Raw genomic sequence first — 18662 nt, forward strand, 5'->3', positions numbered from 1 at the left:
TGACCCCAAGCATTGCACCCTTGCATCGGTGAGAAGAGTGAGCCTGCCCCGCGCGAGTCCCCGAGGCCCCCCCCCCCCCCCCCCCCCCCCGCTTTGTGGGTTTGATGGATCCTGGTGTTTTCTCTGTACCAAGAGGAGAGCTCTTTGCCTACTTGATTTTGGTTTGTACTCTTGTCACTGTGGAGGACACTATAATCCAAAATTATTCGACGTGTTTTCCACCATCCTGATGTTTTATCTTTATCCCCCATCTTTTAATATCTATGCTCCCCGTGGCAGCAGTAACTTTGTCACTTCCTTGGGAACACAGAGCTCTCCAGCTTCACTCTTGGGCACTCCCCGGGGTGGGGTGTGTGGGTATGGTGCACCCCCTCTGGCAGGCTGCCTGCCACGGTCATTTGCAAGAGTTGGCCAAGGGACTGGTGTCGTTGGGAGACAGGTCAGAGCAGCCCTGGAGCAAGAGGTGCTCCTGGGCTCCCAAGCTACCTACGTTCTTTGTAAGCCAAGCCCTTCCCGCTGGGGTCCCAGGCGCTCCCTACAGACTCCTTCCAGCCCTGCCCAGGCGCTGCCGCACTCCGAGCCCGGTCAGTGGTTGTCAGCGCTGACGGTGGCTTCCTCTTCCTCATCCCTGGCTTCCTGGTTATCTTGTTGATCAAGACTCGTTTCCTGGCCATCATTTTCTTGAATCCTGTCAAATTCTCAGCTCATTGCCACCTAGGAGAGGAGCCCTTGGCGGGGACTTGGGGTGTCTTAGAGAGGGTCGGCCAGAGGACTTGGACGTGTTTCGGTGATGTCAAGATTCTCGGCCTCCAAGAAGGGCTTGCACTGGATTGGCGTTCTCGGATGGGTATCTCGCCACGTCTTACTCAACAGGCAGGAGGAATCTGAAGCTGTGATGGGGAAAGCAGAGGCTGTCGCCCACATTAGCCAGCACAGGAGGGTCTCTGCTCATCTCTCAGGGCAGATCCTGGCAGAGGCTGCTTCCGTCCCCCCCCACTCCAACCTCCTCCCCTTGGGGCCAAGGACACAGCCGGGCTGCAGATGGCGAATCTGTGACAGCCGGGTCTTCACCATTGCCCACATTTTGGTAATGAGGCGATTGTTGAGAGAATGCAATCAGCAGTTGGACAAGAGTTAGTCTCTCCTGCTCCTCTGGAGATGGCGTGGAGGGGTGGTGGTTTAATCTCTGATGTAACAAGGGCTGCCCAGTGGCACTGGAGACTCTGAGGACACCAGCCAGCTGGGCACGGGCAAGGATTAGGAACAAAAGCTGTTGGGGGTTCTTACAGTGAACCCTGCCGACAGAGCCTGCAGGACCAAGTCCAGGCCACGAGAAGGCGTCCCATATTCGGCTGGTCTTTTTTCCAAGGATCTAACCAGGCGAGGCTGTTCTACCTGAGATTGTCACTTACAGAGGTGCAGCGAGAAAGGTTTGCTGTGGGAGAAACTCCTGCCCCCACCCCCACCCCCACCCCCGTTGGCTGAGAAGGAACCATGAAGAGTGCGATCAGCCCCGATAACTCTGTCTTACACATTTAAATTTAAACGGGCTGGGTTGGCTCCCAGCGCCAGCACTTGTGTAATTGCTGACGTCTTGTGGAGCCAGGGAGAAGTACCCTGGACCACCGTTCCCGGCTGGACTGTCATTGCTATGGGCACCTGCAGAGTGTGGCCCTCTTGCTTGCTTCTTTTTGGAAGTCTCTGGACGTGGGTTTCAGGGGACCACGCTCCACTTGAATGAAGGCCGTTTTCAGCATCTGAAAACCGGCCCTGGAAACAGAGGGAAAGAAAAGCTGGCGTGTGGGTGCAAGCTGGACGCCCCCTTCGGGAGCAGTGTCCCCCAGGGGTGTGGACCACAGGTGTTGGGGACAGCAGTCCCTCCGACACAACCCAGTCCATCTTCTTGAGTAAAGTTGAGAAGTTTCCGCAAAGCAGGATGGGAAGGAGTTGGTGATTTTGGAAAGAACTACAAGGAATATTCTTTTCCATTTCGGATGGATCGTGTTTGGCTGGTAGCACGATAATGACCTAAACAGAGGCAGCTCCTTGATATAGGCTAATGGTCTTCTTCTTCGTTTTTTTTTTTTTTTTAATCCCAAGTTGGGGTTTGTTGTCGGGGGGCAATTTAGGGTTTGGGGACTTTTCTGTGGTTAGCCACCCTCCACCACAGGGAAAGGCGCAATTGTGACACACTTGTCACCAGCTGAGTTCAGGGCAGTAGCTGTGAGCTGCAACACACAATAGAGAACTGGTTTCTCGTTGGGGTGAAAGACTAAGGGGTCAGGAAGAGTAGGGCTGGGATAATGGAGGCTGCATTGAGAAATCTTTTCGTGAGCCGGTGGGGAGCATCCGAGGGCCATGATGGACAAGAGCAAGTGAGGAGGAAGCCAAAGGCCCTGGAGAATCAGAAATTAATGTTGGCGGATGGCCTCAGAGGGAAGCTGTCCACGGGCGGAAGCAGTGGCCCGGCCATGGCCGGAGGCAGCCAGCGCTTCCCCGAGGATTTGTAAGAATCCTCAGTTGGAGGTTTTCCGATGGATGGGGACCACGAGCATGTTCGTGAAAGACAAACCCGAGGGTGGTACCTCGATGTTTTACTGCTGTGTTAATTGTTAACAGTACTTGGTAAGGGCTTTGGGAACCCAGGGCTGTGCCTGCCCAGCTGGCTCAGGAGGCCCAGGGAGCCCCTGGGCCAGGCAGCAGGGGCTGTGGCAGAACGTGGCTGAAACTTCCATTTCTGTTGGTGCCCTCTTCTCCCGTACCCCTGCGGCCAGAAGCTGTGCAGATGCATTGCTCCTGAAGAGGGGACGCGGCATGGGAACTGATAGGCTGGCCAACTCTCCTTTTTTCTTTCTCATTTATGCTCCTCGACTGGCGTTGGCAGTCCAAGTTGTGTCGTTTCTCTCCTAGTGTCCCATGTGCACCTGTACAAGAGCTGGGACCGTGGCTTGGCAGGTGCCATCGAAGTGACCAGCTGGGGAAAGTCTGGAGGGACTTGGGCTTCTTAAAGGGAGGCTTGTTTCCTGGCAGAGCTGAGAAAATCTGTCACTTTTCTCTCTTGAGGTCCAAGGGGACCCAAGGGGACAGGGCCCTGGAGCCATGGGTAGAGAAGATGAGAGCTGAGCACTTCCGAGAGAGCAGGCCGCAAACCGGAAGCCCCCTTCGCATGGTGTCTCAAGCATGGGAAGTTGCACTCCTCCACCTGGACTGCATTGTGAGCGGGGGGTGGGGGGCTGTGTCAGGTGGGGGGGGGGCAGCAGGCGGCAAGCAGGGGGCACTGCGAAGGAAGGGGATGATCGGGGCTGCCTTTTCCCAAGGAACAGGAGCCTCCAGAACAAGACTGCGACCCATGATTACACGCCTGCTTTTCTTGGTTTGATTGCTCTCCTAACCCCGTATTCCTTCCCCCACCAAGAAAGGGTAGGACAGAGGCAGGGCTGGGCCAGGGCTCAGACGGAGGCAGGAGGGTGAAGGTCAGAGCGACGTCTGGCAAATGAAAAATGGGGCAGGGACACAGGGGTCTGGAGGCTGGTGGGAGAAGGCTGTGGCCATCCACCTGCAGGGCCCCCGAGCCCACCCTGCTCCTCCTCGGCCTCACCGCCATCTGATGGACATGGCCCCCTGGGTCTGCGGCCAGCGCTTCCCCTGGCCCTGGAAGGCCACGGGGAGGCCCAAGGGCTCCGTCTTGGCCCAGAGCGGACGTCTCCTCTCCGACTTCTCTCCCTCCAAATCCATCTTCATTAGTAACTATAATCGTCGGAACCGGGGCCCCGAGAAGGCTGTTCCTAGATGAACAGTGCTTTGCATGTTCAGCTTATGAGTGCCTCTGCAGCCTCTCTGGGGTGTGGTGGGTTCATTCAGAGCTGAGCTAGATGGAGCCGCGAACTCTGACCACAGGGAAAGGGAAGGAGGAGAAGGCGGCCACAGAGGGTGGGGCCCTCCGGGAGCGCTCTTTCCTTATTCAGAACTGGAACTAGGGCTGGGGTAGGGGAGCGCAGGACCCTTTAGTTCAGTCTTCCCTTCCTTTTCGGTTTGGAGCCTCCTCCACTCCTGTGGAACACGACAGGTGCAGGACGCTGACTGTTGAGAGCTGCTTGGCTCTTCTTGGCTGACAGAGGGGTCGTGCCCCGGGCCTCTGACCCCTGCAAGACAGCTGGTTGCCCACGGGATGTTGGAGAGGTGGACTGGTCTGCAAGGGTTGATCCCAGAACTGGGCCAGGATTGTGGCTCTGAAATTCCAGCCCCCATTCCCAGCCCTTCCGGCCCCAGGCCCAGTCCCCTGGGTGGGGCCGAGCAGGCCAGGGCTTCTCGGCGTGTGCGTCCTGAGCATTTCATGGGTAGGCAGTCAATGAACCCCTCCCGCCACGGGAGAACTTTTTCTCTTCCTCTGCCCTCCCCTGGGAAGGTGGAGGCTGTTGTGGCAGGGGGTGGGGGCGGCATCTCCTCCCGTGGTTTTCCCCACCTCTTTCCTTCTGCAGCCCAGAGCTCAAAAGGTCTGGTCCACGCCTCTTGGTTATAGCCCAGGAGTCTGAGATCCCAGAGAGCAAGTGATATGGCCAAGATCCTGGGATGACTTGGTGTAGAGGCCCAGGCTGCTGGCGCCCACATGCTGGACCATGCATGTTGAGCTGTGCACACGCACACACACACACACACACCCCTTTCATGGACTCCTGGAGTCACAGAAGCTCTTGCACACTCTGCACACACCTCTCTGGAGTCCAGCACACCCATAGACCAGCTGGGACAGATGGACTGGTTCGGTGGTGAGTCGACTGCCCCGTGCAGGGGAGACCCTGCCACCTGCTCCATTGTCACATAGAGTCTGCACACTTAACACAGCAGTAATCCTCTCAGTGTCCCCAGAGCGCAACAGGCTTTCGAATCATCTCCGGTCGCAGTGCCCGCGCTCGCCTCCCGGCATGGGCCTCGGCCTAGGAGGCAGCGTCTGCTGAACACGCACACGCTGCCGCGGGCAGGAGTTGGGCCCGGCCTCTGCTGTGCAGAAAAGGGTCTGTGGACCCTCCTGCGGGCCAGGCCTGAGGGCAGGTGCAGCGCCCGCACCCCACCGTCCCCCTGTGCGGGTGCCATTTGCGCCCTAGTCTTCCTTTGAGGGCCTGCTTCCTTCAAAGGGCTCCCTCCCATGGCAAATCAGATGACACTTGATCTCTGCCCCTTGGCCTTGGGGCACGTCCCTATCCTGTGGGGAGCTCCTGAGGCCCACACAGGTGGGTGGTGGAGCTCTGTAGATTTCTTTCTGTCTACTTGGTGTCTGCTGTGTGGCTCACAGCCGGGTTCCTGGCCAGGCGTGTACGTCCGTGGACAGACGTGATTCCCGTGGCTTCCCTGGCGTGGCCTCCCCGGAGCAGTCTCCCCTTCCCCTTTGACACCTCTGGCAGATTCCATGGGGAGAGGGGCTCCCTGAGCCGTGAACGGGCCCTCCGTTCTGACCTGCGGGCTGGGGGAGCTCAGGCTGTGTCCCCTGTGCGCCCTCCACGTCCAAGGTCCCTCGACAGCAGCGCAGCTCTTGCCCGGCCTTGCTTTTCTTCCGTTGTCTCATCTTCTTCTTGCATAGGCGTATCTTGCTTTAGACAACAGAGGAGCTCTCGTCCGCGACGCTTGCGCGTCTACCTGTCACTTGGCGTCACAGGGCGTGCCCTCAATTTCCCGGGGGCGGGGGCGGTGGCCTTTTTAGGCCCTGATGTCTGCAGAACCTGCGAATTCCCTCAGATCCTCACGAGAGGCCCGGGAGGTGGTGGTGGTGGCATGGACAGGTGAGGAAGCTGATAGCCAGGCTCTGAGCTCACTGCGTGCCTGGGCATGGCTCAGGGACTGCCTTGTGCCCCCGCCACCTCTGCCCTTCGCCACCATCCTGCAGTTTGGATTTCTTGCTTTGGCCTCTTGCCGAGTCTCTGCCCCTCCCGCCTTGTCCCTGAACCCCCACGTCACGTGGGAAGCCGGAGTCCTTGCATCTAGCTGCATGTGTGGCCAAAGCGTGTTCCGCGGAATGCTGGTCTTGACACAGGAACCCTTGGTCAACAGCGGCTGGGGAGGGCTGCTGGAGACTGGCCGTGCAGGCCCGCATACTGAGAGCCCGGGCGAGTCCTGCTCTCAGAACCTGCTGCCTTTCCCCCCACCGATGGCCCGGCCCCTTGGCCCTGGGTCCCGGTGTCCACAGAACACACAGGTGGAAGTTTCTGTGTGGATCTGAATTTTTCCGCTTGCGGCTCTCAAGTGGGGCCTGCTGCCTCGCTCCCTTCCCTGGGCTCCCGTTGCTTTTCCATACCCTTGGGCCAGGAGAGGCTATGGCCGTTTTCTCTGGTTCCTTAAGTAGTAGGGACCAGCACATGGAGGGCTGGCGCTGGGGCCAGGCGCAGAGAGCTGGAAAGGCGCTGTAGATTAAGGGGGCCAGGGGCAGGTGGACCAGGTGATCCTGGAGTGTGTGTGTGTGTGTGTGTGTGTACCAGAGGCCTGGGTCACAGCTGCTGGCCCAGGTGTGTGTCTGGGGCCCCACGCACTGGGATCTCACACACTGCCCCCACCCCACCCCATCACCTTTCTCTCTGGAGCCACTAGTCACGTGCCCTAGGAAGTGCTCCTGGCGCTACGAGGCCACCAGCAGCCCTCACAGCCTCTTGTCTTGCCCACGCTCCCATTCGGGCCACAGGCCATGGCCCCAGCTGTTCCCTGGGGGCCACCACAGCCCTGCAGGCCGTCTCCTGGAGCTTCAGCCGGCCACCCAGAGTGTGGGGGTATTCCGGATGATGGGGCCGGTGGTTTGGCCCCAGAGAAGCCACTTTGGTATCTCCAAGCTTCAGCTGTCTAATCCCGCAGCGGAGCGAGATGAGGGCCTCGTGCATGCCCGGGGCTCTGGCGGTGGGAGGGTCAGAGGTCGCCCCGCCTCCCTCCCAGGATCCCGTGCGATAAAGTCGTGGGGCTTTGCCGGCGTGGGTGTGGATGACAAGAGAACTTCTCGCCTGTACACACTCTCAGATTGTCTTTGTGGCAGGCGAGGTCTTCCACTAGAAAACCAGGATCTCAGCTACACCTGCTTGGAGCTTTTGTGCATTTTCTGCCTAAGGCAGGACAAGACCCGGGGCATAGCTGTACCCTCCAGGGCGGGGCGCCCTGGGCCCACGGCCTCCTAGGGGAGCGCCTCCTGTGTGTTGAATGAATTAATGAATGATGTATTTGGAAAGGCCAGCCTGCTTGTAGCCTGGGCACAGGGTCCTCCTCGCTGGGTCACTCTTGGACTCCCAGGGCCATGAGTGATGCTGTTCTTCAGGCAGCAAACCAGCAGCCCTCCCCCCGCCCCTCCCCGCTGGGCACAGGGGGCCGCTGGGCTTCCATGTGGCCCTTCATTCCAGTCTCACCACAAACCTTGCCCTCTGATCTCTGGCAGACTCTTCCAGCTCCCCTGCTAGATTCTGTTTCTGTGCAAAGAGTGTGGACTCAGGTCACCCCAGGCAAGCGGGCCCCTGCCACGGGCAGGCTGGGGCCCTGCCCAGCAGGCCTGTCCCTTGGTGGCCGAGGCAGAAGCGGCGTAGGGCACGGAGGCCGTTTAGAGAGCAGGAACGTGTGGTTTTGCCTGCAGCCTCAGTGGGGCAGGCCTTGCGCACGTGGGCATTTGGATCTGTCTCTTTCTCTGTCCTGAAGAGACGGGGGTGGTGGGTGGCATGGCAAACGGGTCCAAGGCTCCGGCTGAGGGTCTCTGTACCTGGGGTGCAGGCGGATGTTTGCCCCGACTTCATGCATCTGGGCCAGGGGCCGAGGTCCCGGGGCGGCGGAACCATCCACTTGCTGGGTCACATGACCCTTGCATTGTGGGACTGCTTCCATAATTGCTTTGCTGGCAATTTAGTGACCATCAACTCTGAGCTTGGCCTTGAACTGGGCCCTGGGCTTAACAGAGGTGAACGAGCTGGGACTCTCATGCCATGAGCTCCTGGTCCAGAGGGAGAGGCAGGTGCAGGAAGGCGGCTGGGCACTGAGGGGTGGTGGGTGGCCATGGTAAGAGAGGGATTAAGTCCACTTTGCTGGGGGAGGGGGTGACTGAAATGAGACATCAAAGCTGAGTAGTTGCTCACAGACAAGGGGGGGGGGAGGATGATTGGGGGGGGTGGGCTGTGCTGCCCCGGGTAGGCCGGAGGCAGCAGTGGCGTGGGGTGTCGAGTTGGGGGCAGTCCTGTGTGTGTGGGGACCTGGGTCTGCCCAGGATCAGAACAGTGCCGGGGCCACCTCTGCCAGCCAGGGAGAGGGGAGGGTTTGTTCACACAGTTGAATTGCTTAATGTGTTCAATGGGGCTTTGCCTGGATTTGGCTTCCTGGGGCATTGTCAGCCCGTACATGGCATTGTTCACCACAAGGTTTAGTATGGTTCTCATCGTAGGTTGAGTGGCTCCCGCGGCCAGCGCCAGGCAGACCGCACTGACAATGCTCTCTGCCCGCCCTCAACATGGCCCGCGTGTCCAGGTGCCTTTATTTCCTTTTTCTCTTCCCATAGGTAGGTGTGAAACAAGGGCTCCTGTTCCTGGCGCCGGGGTGCCTCTGTGGCTGAGCGCGCTGCCATCCCACTTGACTTGGCCCCGTCACGGCTGGCGGGCCTGCCTGTCTGAGCCCACCTCTACTTGCTCAGCACCAGCCCCCCACCTCGTCACCTGCCACTCACCTTCGGCTCCTTAAAAGCCTTGCCTGTCTCCCAGCGAAGCCGAGGGCTCTTCCGGAAGCCCGGACTTCTTTCCTTGTGTGGCACGGTGGGGAGGAAATGTCATTGGCGGGAGTGGGAGGGAGCCACAGCTTGGGGGAGGGGGCCCTTGTCATTGTGCCTGTCCCTTTGTGTCACGGTTCGGGGAGCCGGTGGGAGGTGCCAGCGGCGTCACTGCCTTCTTGTTAGGGGAGCTTTGTCCTCAAGGAAAGGCACGCTCTATAAAGAGGCTCTGGGCAGCCCTGTGCCTCCAGCCGGGACCAACCCCAGGCAGGAGCCGTGCCTGCCGAGCCGCGGTATGGGCCCGGCTGAGGCTCTCGGGTTAAAGCTGCTTCTTTAGTTGGTCCTCGGTGCCTTGCGTTAGGTTCACCGTAGGCAGGTTGTCTTGGTATTTAAGTGGAACCTTCTGCACCCCGACACGTCCTTGGAGTAGAGGAGGTGCCAGCAGCACTTGCCACCACCCCAGGGGTGGCAGGGGAGGGTGAGGAGGCAGCAGCAGGTGTCTGTACCCCCACAATCTCCCAAGAACACCCCACTTCCAATGCTGTTCCTTTGATCCTAATCTCGCTGGCCCTTGCCCTCTGCCTCAGTGGCTGGGCAGCAGGCCTGGGACCTCCTCCCAACCCCAGTCCCTTTCTCCACCCTCACGTCCTGGCCAGCAGCCCCCCACCCTGCTCTCATGCACAGGGCTCCCTGGCGTGTGCATCCTGGGCTTGGCCCAGACCCCCAGCGGGCTGCACTGGGAAGGGCTTGGCCTTTAGCAAGCTGTTTTCCCTTTTGGGGGTGGGGAGTCATGGGCAAGGGGAAGAACTCTCCGGGCAGAGGTGGTCCAGGTCTGGCTGGGACACAGTCACACCGCTGTAGCTGAGCCACTCTGGGGGCAGATGGGCAGAGAGTGTCCGGGACTCTCGTGTCCCCACCTCTGCCAGAGCCTCTTCCCCAGTTCACCTCTCAGGCTCTGGGGTGGGGTAGGGGGGGGTGCTTACGTCCAGAGTGTGCCCAGCAGGTGCTAGTGATGGTGCAGCCATCACGGGGCCTGTTGGGGACAGCATCTGGCCACAGTGTCCCCGCAGAGAAGGGACTGCCTAGGGTCTGTCCCTGCCAAAGGACGACCCTGGGCGGGGGGAAGTTTCTCACCTGTGCAGAAGGAGGCTGGACCTGGCCCGGTGCATCCACTGACCCGGGCAGGTCCTGGTGCCAGCTGGCCCTGGCGGCCGAGACTCTGGGCACCCATCCCGGCGAGGAGCCGACTGCCGGTTCTAGGCTTGGGTGTTGTCACCTGGAAAATGGGTTATTTTTTATCCCAACTTGCTGCTTCCTTTCTGGGTGCCCTGAAGGGGCAAGGCGGAGTGGAAGTGATGCTCAATGCAGACCTGTGCCAGGGGACTTGGGGTCTTCAGGGGGCCGCCATTTCCTGGCAGAACAAATCCCTTCCTCTCGGGTTCCAGGGCATTCAGGGCCCTCTTGGTTCCAGCACCTGTCGCTGTGTCTCCTGGCCCCTTACTTTCTGGGCTCCCACCACGTGGCCAGGCGAACCCCTACAGGCCAGGGGCCGCTGTTGCACCTGCTGCTGCACCTGCTCCGGTACCTGCCATAGCACGCTACACAGGAGTGGTTCTGAATGTTGGCTGAGTGAGGACTGGAGGGCCCCGGACTCTGCCCCAGCTGCTGAGAGAGCGGGAAGGGCCCCGCACCCACTGCCAACCTTCCTGAGACAGGAGAGCCAGGTAGGTGATGGTGAGCTGCTGCTCTGAGACCTGCTCCTGCCACGCCCCTGCTATGGGCGTGGCCTTCCTCGAGGTAACGCCTAGATACCTGGACACGGCGCGCTGGCCCCATACCTGAGCGGTTTCCAAGGCCTTCGGCAGCCCCGGGGCCTCCTCCCTACTTTGACAACTCTCAAGCACGGAGGAACCCTGGAGGGACCTGGTGCCCCCACCCCTTCTTGGTGGAAGAGGCTCACCTTCCTGGGAGGCGGGGCCTGTGCGGTGCTTTGAGAACTCTGAGGAGGCCCCGCCTAGGGGCGTGGCACGCACGGGCGTGGTTTCGCAAAAGGATGTCGGTATTCTCGGAAATAAATCTCTGCTTGGTGCTCTTTCTCCTGGTGTTGCTTCTTAAGACCGGCCGACGCTGCTCCAGGCTCAGGCCTTGGGGTCCCCGGTGTCCCGCTGCCCCCGCCAAACGCCAAGGTAGGTGTCCTTGCTCCCATTGTGTGGATGAGAGAACGGAGGCACGAAGGCATGCGACTGCTTGCCAGAGGTCCAGCGGTCGGGAAGTGTCAGGGGCCGAGAGAGAACCAATCGGCCTCCTCCAGGAAGCCACAGGCTCAGCCGGATTCAGAGGAAGCGTCCTGACTTTGAGGAGAGCCACCTGCCGCTCTCTTCTCGTACCCCAACAGGGCAGGTGCCTCCTCCCCTCCCCGAGCCTGGCTTCTTCCTCAGGATCTGGCCAGGGGCTGCATTTGCCTGCCCGCACCCACGGAGGAAGCACAGGAGGCGGAGGCAGGGGGGAGGGGAGCTGGGGCAGGTAGCCGTGTCCTCAGCTGGAGGGCCCTGGTGAGCTGTTGGCACCCCTGCAGGGTTTGTGGGAGGCCCGGCCCCCAGGGGGTCAGCAGCTCCTCTCGGGCTCCCCGGCTCCAGGCCACATCTGCACACACACACACACGCACACATGCACACACGCACGCACGCACGCACACACGCAGAAGCCATATTTTAAATTACGGTGGCCCTTGACAAAGTCTGTGGGAAAATGGAATCGAAAGGTAAGTGTATTTCGGTGTCCGCTTTTTTTCCATAACACACAAGACCCCCTCGTGGGCGCTGTCCCCGCACAGTCAGGTTTTGCGCATTGCTTGTTCTTTTTTTTTTTTTTGACAGGCAGAGTGGACAGTGAGAGAGAGACACAGAGAAAGGTCTTCCTTGTGCCGTTGGTTCACCCTCCAATGGCTGCCACGGCTGGCGTGTTGTGGCCAGCGCACCGTGCTGATCCAAAGCCAGGATCCAAAGCCAGGAGCCAGGTGCTTCTCCTGGTCTCCCATGCGGACTTGGGCCATAGCAGAGAGCTGGCCTGGAAGAGGGGCAACCGGGACAGGATCGGTGCCCCGACCGGGACTAGAACCCGGTGTGCCGGCGCCGCAAGGCGGAGGATTAGCCTGTTGAGCCACAGCGCCGGACGTGCATTGCTCGTTCTTATCTCACAGTCTGTCCTGGAGACAAAGGAGCTCCTCACTGTAGAATCAGGGCCAGCTGACGGTGCCCCGGAGCCTGCGTCACTTTGCTGCGGACCGACAACCTGTTACAGGAGAACTGCAGGGTCTTTGTCTTCGTGCAAGAAAGAATTCAGAGACAGAGAGAGGTGGAAAGCAAATAGCAAGGTTTATTAGGGCAGGGACATCTGTAAGGACAGATGGGCACCTCTCCAGACAGGACCTGAGAGAGTGCCCAGTCGCTCAGACTGGGGGAGGGCGAGGTGACAAGGCTGAGTGGGGAGAATACGCCTGGCCAGGCCAGGCGGGCGGCTCAGCAGAGAGGCGGAGGGCTGAGCGCGCAGTCCGGTTGAGGCTGGGGGTCTTTAAGGGGAATGGTCTTGCCTCCCCACCTCTGCTCCTCTTGGAACAAAGGACTTTTTGGATGTAAATATGAAAAATTCCTTTCTGAGTTTTCCCCTTGAAGTTATCAGACGGGGGAAGCCCGGCTGGCATCGCCCCGCCTTAGAGGACCCTTAGAGGAAGGATGGTTATCGGGTAGAAGGGGCAGGGCGTAGAAGTGCAGATACTGGGCTGCCCCTGGAAGGTTATTGGGATGACTTTGAGATGCGGATGCTGGGCCTGGATGTCAACTCGTTAGGCCTTTGTCACACACACATAAGCTCAGATCTGACTTCCTACCTAGCCAACCTAGACTCTTACATTCTGTGAGATGCACAGCTCTGCAGCGGGCAGGGCATTGGGCGTTTGCACATGTGCACAGCACGTGACCACACCCAGACACAAATGGGGAACTTCTCCATGGCTCCAGAAAGTTCCCTCCTGTCCCTTCCTGGTTAATACCCCAAATTAAGAAGTTGTAGTTCAGGGCCGGCACTGTGAAGGCCCCAGCCTGCAGCGCTGGCATCCCATATGGGCGCCAGTGTGAGACCCGGCTGCTCCACTTCCAATGCAGCTCTCTGCTGTGGCCTAGGAAAGCAGTGGAAGACGGCCCAAGTGCTTGGGCCCCTGCACCTGCATGGGAGACCTCGAAGAAGCTCCTGGCTCCTGGCTTTGGATCAGTTCAGTTCTGGCCATTGGAGTCATTTGGAGAGTAAACCAGTGGAATGAAGACCTCTCTCTCTCTCTGGCTCTACCTCTCTGTATCTCTGCCTTTCAAATAAAATAATTCTTAAAGAAGTTGTGGTTTTTCTGACTTCTACAACCCTACTCAGTTTCCTTACTTAAAAATGGGGCTTTATATTGGAAGTGACAGAGGACCGTGCAAGCGCTAAGTCTGGGGCTTGACATGAAGCAATCTTTTAAAAATATTTGAGAGGTAGAGTTACAGACAGAAAGGAGAGAGAGGTCTTCCATCCACTGGTTCACTCCCCAAGTGGTCGCAATGGCTGGAACTGGGACCAATCTGAAGCCAGGAGCCAGGAGCTTCTTCTGGGTCTCCCACACAGGTGCAGGCCCCAAGCACTTGGGCCATCTTCCACTGCTTTCCCAGGCAATTAGAGAGCTGGATGGGAAGCGAAGCAGCCAGGACATGAATCAGTGCCCATATTGGATGCCGGCGCCTCTGGCAGAGGCTTAGCCCACTGTGCCACAGCGCCGGCCCCCAGCGATCACCTTCAACAAAAGGATCAAGACCGGTGGAAATAAGTGCCTGGGGGCTGCGCTGTCTGCTGCCTGTGCTTGGGCTTGGCAGCTACCTTCAGTTCCTTCGTGTGTGTCTGTCTCACACACACACACACACACACACACACTTAGCATCCACACCCCGTCTAGCCATGGAGATAGACCAAGAAGGTCATTGTGCGAGGCCCAGGCAGAGTGAATGGCCCCATTGTTCCTGGGCTCAGTTCTCAGAGCCAGCCAGTGTGGCTGCTGACCAGGGTCGGGCTGTCCAGCGGGAGGTGCCCTTAGGCCTCTGACCAAGGGCTGGCCACACCCGGCAGGGACATCCACTCTTTGTAGGTCCCCAGAGGGAGGAGAGGTGGAGCCTCGGTTGCGCCTGCGGGAGAGTGGGGGGCTGGGGTGCGGTAGGGGCTGGGGGTGGTCTGAGGATGCCTCGTTCTGCACCCAGGGCTCGTGGCTCCTGACCGCCCTGGAGGCCTGGGGCGCTGTGGACAGTGGACTCTGGGGCCAACATGGGCACTGTGGAGCCAAGAGGCTGGGGACACGTTTGGCCTAACAGAGCGAGCAGAGGAAAGTGGACGATGAGCGCCCAAGGGATCAAGCCTCAGGGAACATCCCGGAAGCTGCCCCACCCTCCCCAGGCAGTTCTGACTGGAACCTGCTCCAGGAGGCAGGACTTGCAGGCATCCCTGGGGGCGGACTCCCCACGTGTGCAGGGCCAGTCTGCCCTGCCCGCAGGCCCTCCCCAGGGTTCCTCCCCTCTCTCCTGACCTCCCCACCTCTGATGTCCCCACGCCTGCCCGGTGCCATGGGACAGTGGGTGAGAGAGGAGGGAGTAGCAGAGAGAACTGGCTGCAGGCCTGGGAGGAGACTGGGGGGTCACAGGGAGGGTTGATCAGAACATGATGTCACTTCCGGAGGGCGACTGCAGGTAGCCCGTGTCCTCAGAGTCCGGGCCAGCGCCCTGTGGTCGCCTGGAGTTCCAGGACATGTGTCACTGTGCTGCTGCTGGAGCCGGGCACTGTCCCTTCTTCCCTCGGCCGCCACCTAGGGCGCCTGCGTCCGCAGTGAGGGCGGGGCCTCAGGGGAGGGGCCGGGTGTATCCCAGGCCTCCTGCTGCACCTTGCTGATCCAGGCCCTGAACTGCTGGGAAGGATGCGGCTTGGAGCTGGGGCTGCCCCAGGCAGGAGGAGGGCGCCAGCCTCCCAGCCTGGGAACAGCCCCCAGCACCGCCCCCTCCCCCCCCAGCCTGGGGATCACTGCGATTGTGCATGTTAATTGCAGCCCTGAGCCTGCTCTGCCCTCTGCTCAGGGCTCCTGAGTCACCTCCCCAGCCCCGGGGCCTGGGCCATCATCTCTGGATCCCATCTGCCGACCAGACACAAGGGCTGAGGCCTTGAGTCAGTCTCTGTCTCCCCAGGGCTCCGGCACCCAGTGTCTCGGGCTCTGCCCTGGTGCCAGGTGTGTGGGGGGAGGCAGGGGGGAGGAGCCTGCCTAAGACCCACTGGGGCGGGTGTGGCACTGGCTTCGGTGCGGGACCCCGGCTGAGGGGCCGGCCACAGCCTGGACTTGACCGTGGGATTTCCTCCGCCCCCACTCCCCTGCAGAACCCGGGAAGCTCCAGGCTGTATCACAGGAGACCAGAGGAGAGGAGAGGAGCCTGGGGTGGCCGTGGCCGAGGCCCAGGTCTCCCCCAGTGCAGCCCACTCCTGCCTTTCTCCCTTGCAAGGCCCAGGAAGCCCACAGCCCCACAGTGGCTGCTGAGGGCTGGGCGGCTGATGTGTCCTGCAGGGGGCATCGTAGACAAGGATTCGAGTCCCCGGCCTGGCTCCTCACTGCAGCGAATCACCAAGTTTCTGGGCTCCCCCCCCCTCCCCGTTCAGCAGGGTTTGCGGGCATCCCCTCATTGCCCTGGGGGCTTTTGTTCTGTAAGGAGAGCAGGAAGGGGTCCTTCTGTCTCCGGGCAGAGAGAGAGAGAGAGAAGAGGCAATGGCGCAGGTCTTTGGTCTCGGCAGGGGTTCGAGGCCTGGGCTGAGGGTCGCGGCCGTCAGCAGGACACACTGGCTGCAGGGGTCTTAGGAGAGCACAGGGCCCAGCCCCAGGGCTCTGGTGTCAGGGAACAGGTCACTCTCCTTGCCTTTAGCAGCCCAAGGACTGGGGCTGTGGCTGCACCAGGAGCCCCCCGGCCTGGCCAAAGGCCCTAATTAGGGAGGCCTGGCAAGGCAGGGGGCACTCCTCTGTGTGTGTGTGTGTGTATGTGTGTTTTAAGATTTATTTGGAAGGCAGTGACAGAGAGAGAGAGAGAGAGAGACAGACAGACAGACAGGTCTTCCATCCGCTGGTGCACCCCCCAAATGGTTACAGTAAGCAGGGCTGGGCCAGACCCAATCCAAGAGCCTGGAGCTTCATCCGGGTCTCCTGCCTGGCTGGCAGGGGCCCGAGCACCTGGGCCATCCTCTGCTGCTTCCCCAGGTCATTAGCAGGGAGCCGGATCGGAAGTGGAGCAGCCGGGACTCGAACTCGGTGCACGCGCAGCTGAACTGGCTATGCCACAACACCAGGGTGCGGTGGGTGTTCTTTGAAATGGACCTTTGGCCTCTGGCAGTTTTGAGGGCCAGAGCAGAGGACATGACCAATGAGCAGGGCTGCCTGCCAGAGACAGCAGGGCCCTCTGAGGGGTCCCCGGGAGGCCCCGTGGCTGGCGGAGTGAGGGAGCTGTCCAAGGGGCTTCAGCCCGAGGAGCTGATGGGTTTTTGTGCTGATGCAGATTCTCGGCAAGCTGGCACAGCCTGGCACCACCCAGGTGGCCTTAGGGGTCGGAGCTGGGCTGGCCCCGGGTGTGGGGACGCCCCCTGGCCAGCCCGAGGCAAGGCGTGGGATTCTCAGGTCACTGCAGCCACTGAGAGGTTCGGATCCCCCGACTTCGCCCAGAAGAGGGCAGAGTTGAGGCAGACGCGGTGAGGAGAGGCCTGGTCGCCTCAAAGCTGCAGACTCAGCGGGAGGCTCAGTGTGTTCCCTGCGCGGCCGTGGGTGACCACACAGCCCGGGCGGGCCGCAGTTGGCTCACCAGCATGCCCTGGGCGGACTTCCCGGGCAGCAACGTGGGCCTGCCTCTACCTAGCCCCCCCCCCACCCCCCAACTAAAATTATCTTTCAGTTCTCTGTCCACAAACTTTTAAGAAAGTTTCATTTACTTGAAAGACAGAATGAGAGAGAGAGAGCGTGAGAGCGAGAGAGCGTGAGAGCGAGCTGGGACTGGGCCAAACCGAAGCCAGGAGCCCAGGATTCCATCTCAGCCCCCATGTGGGTGCAGGGGCCCAAGCACTTGCGCCATCTTCTGCTGCCTCCCCAGGCGCATTAGCAGGGGGCTGGAGCAGAAGCAGAGACAGCACCGGATCCCAGGCGCCCCCATCTGGGATGCGGGCCCCCCAAGCTGCAGCTTCACTTGTGGCTGCCACAACACCTGTCTCCGCCCAGGAGCTGCTGGTTGGGACTTTCTGGGCAGGCGCCGTGGGCTCCTGAGTGGAAAGTCTGGGAGAGCCAGCTGCCATGGCCCAAGCGCTCGCTGCCTTGTCAGCAGGCCCCGTGAGACATGGGAAATTGAGGATCGCAGCCGCAGATCTTAAATCAGAGCCCAGGGCATCAATCTCCCAGAACAGACTGAAATAACAAGGTGGGTGGCACAGGCCGACACGGCCCGGACAGCTGCAAGATATTAAGCAGCGACACTCGCCAGCCCCCGGATCCCCCAGCAAACCTCCCAGTCTCCCCAGGGACCTGCGAGCTGATGGGGGAAGAGGGAGCGACCCCGGCAGGGGGGGTCCTACCACCGGCCACCGCCCTCCCTGGCCTGCCTGTCGCCCTGCCTGTCCCCGCCGGCACCTCCCTGGGAGTCCGGGTGGAGTGGTGAGGCAGCTGGGCACTCCCTGGGCTCTGCACACCTGGGCAAGGTACGCCACCCCCTTTACTCTCAGCTTCCTTATCTGGGAAATGGAATCAGCAGTACTACCTTCGTGGCATTCAACAAAACCAGTCCCCAGGAAACAAAACAGCTCAATGCCTGGCACGTGGTGAGACCCCCAAACACAAGCCATTCATCTCCTTACTGTCTCACGAATAAGCCCCGTCCAGGTGCTGTGCATCCCTGAAACCTTAGCCAGCTCCCTCTTCCTCCAGGAAGCCCTCCCAGAATGACTCTCCAAGGTTCCATCTTCCTGTGGCTCCCAACGGTGCATTATAATAATAATTGCCCCTGCTTCTGTTTCCTTGCTTCCGCCCCGGCACCTGCCACAGCACAGTGCCTCCAGCAGTAGGTGTCTAAGAAACGCCACCCTGGCCCAGTGGGAGACTCCAGGCAACTGGGAACAGGATCCTAGTGTTCCTGAGACCGGGTCTTTGGTCTATTTTTAGACTCTAAATGTTCTCTAAACAACACCACCACCCGACAACAGCCCTCCGGATCCCACTCATCCTTGCATTACGACCGCACCAAGCTCTCCATGTCAGCCCAATGCGATCTCCGCCCAAAATACACCCGGATCTGGGAAAGCAGGCGCTGGATCTGAGCGCACCACATAGGGAACGCGCTCTCTCAACCGCTCCGATTCTGCAGGCTGATGGTGTGGGCAGGGGTTAGCTCTGGGTGACAGGGAAGGTTCTGGTAGCTCAGCTCCCCACCCCACCCCCGGGAGGGGCAACAGGAGCTCGGTTTTCCAGGGAGGTGTGCCTGGAGGGTGGGGATTGGAGAGCAACGCAGTCTAGACGGCCCTGGCCCTTGGTGTCCCCAGAACAGCGCCGCCCCCTGGGGGCAGGTGGTGAAACAGCTCCAGCCGCCTTAGAGCCAAGGGTGGGGGCCGGAGGCAGAGGCCCCTGTGAGCCACTGCCTGATGGCGCTGGGCCCGCGGCTTCGGATGGCGGTGGGGTGGGGGTTATAATTATGACTTTGCAGGCATGACCAAGATCAAGGGCCATTTGGTCTGGTGTGACTCTTGGGTTAGAGGCTTCGTGCCACCTGGTTCTCTGGCGACTATCTTGATAATCCGAGTCTCTCCTCCCAGTCACTGAGTGACAGCTCAGTCCTGGCTGCTCTGAACCCCCACCAGCCAGACTATACCCATGTTGCAAACA

At 60.4% G+C, this 18662-nt stretch overlaps 1 protein-coding gene across 1 annotated transcript in view; it reads right to left on the minus strand.

Moving 5' to 3' along the window:
- LOC133763696 (basic proline-rich protein-like) overlaps window positions 1-18662 on the minus strand; it is a 105790-nt gene that overhangs the window by 84322 nt on the left and 2806 nt on the right. The gene's annotated exons all lie outside the window — the stretch shown is intronic.

This window comes from Lepus europaeus, chromosome 7, assembly GCF_033115175.1.
Source record: "Lepus europaeus isolate LE1 chromosome 7, mLepTim1.pri, whole genome shotgun sequence".
Classification (NCBI taxonomy): domain Eukaryota; kingdom Metazoa; phylum Chordata; class Mammalia; order Lagomorpha; family Leporidae; genus Lepus; species Lepus europaeus.